The sequence below is a fragment of the Nicotiana attenuata genome, unplaced genomic scaffold (assembly GCF_001879085.1).
Source record: "Nicotiana attenuata strain UT unplaced genomic scaffold, NIATTr2, whole genome shotgun sequence".
Taxonomy (NCBI): Eukaryota; Viridiplantae; Streptophyta; class Magnoliopsida; order Solanales; family Solanaceae; genus Nicotiana; species Nicotiana attenuata.
In genome coordinates, this window is record NW_017672529.1 from 65,592 (window position 1) to 67,734 (window position 2,143).

A 2,143-nucleotide genomic window follows, 5' to 3' on the forward strand; every position below is an offset into this window, starting at 1 on the left:
CAATACCCACTAACCCGGCCTACACTTGTTACACCCGACCCCGCATTTTTTAAATCCCAGCCATTGATCTCGAAAGATCAACGGCTCACAGCCCATCCCCCTCTTTTATCTCACCTTAACCCAAACCCTAGTCCCCACTTTACACCTCCAACCGCCTCTCTACAACTTTTTCTCTCTTTCCCTATCTTCTAAAACCCTAGACGACATGAAAAATCTCTTTTCCTTTCATAGATTAGAGTCGATTTTGTGATTATCCTACGATGCTATCAGTTTTATTGGTTCCTTATTCTGTGTTACTTGCCCCTTTATGGCAAGTTCTTATACGAGAAACCTAATTATACTTGCCCGAACATGGCAAGTATCAACGCAGAGAGTCAAACACAATTTTGACAATTGAGTCTTTACAAAATTGTGTCTTGGTACATTTAGGGGAAATCTTCACTCACGTGACAGTCCGATTCGTTGATATTTCTTGATTGATTTTTGTGTATAATTTTGCCCTAATCTGATATGAAATTGGGCGGCATGACATATGTTTTCCTTATTTTTGGTGTGGCTGGATTCTTTCCTTATGTGGCTACAAGTTTTTTACTTTATAATCCCCTCCCCCAATTCCCCTTTATGCAGACTTTGGCCATTACTTTATCTCACTCATACTCGTTCAATTGGTGCTCTGTTTTTTCTGAATCTCTTGTTGTTTGGATCCTATTCTTGGCCGGCTAAAAGCCAAGGCCACCATGGTATTACTCAATAACCTCCTCCAGCACAAGCACTGCTCGGAGCCTTTGAGGCTTTTGTGAACTCTGAAGTGCCAGAGACCCTGATGTTCTCACTGCTCTCCTTCAATCGTAACTACTGCCGAAACTCTGATTTTCTCATTATTTTCCTCGTTTCTCTTTTGCAACTGGTTAATTTTTTTTAGCAAATCTACGAGGTAAGGTACCTATATATATATATATATATATATATATATATATTGTGACATCTATGCCTAGTAAAACACTTCTTATATTATTGACCCTAGTAAGTGTCAAGCCGACCTCTCGTCTCTACTTCTTCGAGATTAGACAGGATACTTACTGGGTACATATTGTCTGTACACTCATACTACGCTTCTGTCTTAATTGTACAGGATCTGAGGCAGGTACATCTGGCTATCAGTCTGGTGCGCACGTTTGATCGTAGTCCAAGATTCCACGGTGAGCTGCCCTTTTTCCTATGCCAACCAGTAGCGTGATGGAGTCTTTTCTGTATTTTTGCTGTCTATTCTAGTTCTGACAGTAGGGTAGACTATTCTATTGTATATTCTACTAGATGCCCTTGTACTTGTGACGCCAGGTCTTGGCACACACATTAGTAGACTATTCTTTTGGGGTTATATAACTATTTCGGTTTGATGTAAATCATTTCCTATTTTAAAATTCAAAAATGAGTTTGCGCTAACTGTTTTGGAATAATAAAACAAAAACTTATTAAAAAACTACGCGTTGGCTTGCCTGACAACGGTGTTGGGCGCCATCACGACCTGGAGTGAAATTGGGTCGTGACACTAATAAAATGAAATAAATGTCTAACACGTTTGATTGGTTAGTGTGATTGTTTGAGAACTAAATATATCGTAATGTCTTATTAATGGTTAACTGGATAAAGTTAAGTTGCAGTCCCAAAGAAAATGCAATTAAACTTTGTGTAATTCGTTGTATCAAAACTTATACTAATAAAATGAAATAAATGTCTAACACGTTTGATTGGTTAGTGTGATTGTTTGAGAACTAATTATATCGTAATGTCTTATTAATGGTTAACTGATAAAATTAAGTTGTAAGTACCGAAGAAATATGTGATTAAACTTTGTGCAATTCGTTATAGAAAACTTATACTAATAAAATGAAATAAATGTCTAACACGTTTGATTGGTTAATCTGAATATTTGAGAACTAATATCGCGTAATGTCTTATTAATGGTTAACTGGATAAAGTTAAGTCGTAGTCCCAAAGAAATATTTGATTAAACTTTGTGCAATTCGTTATATAAAACTTATACTAATAAAACGAAATAAATGTCTAACACGTTTGATTGGTTAATGTGATTGTTTGAGAACTAAAGATATCGTAATGTCTTATTAATGGTTAACTGGATAAA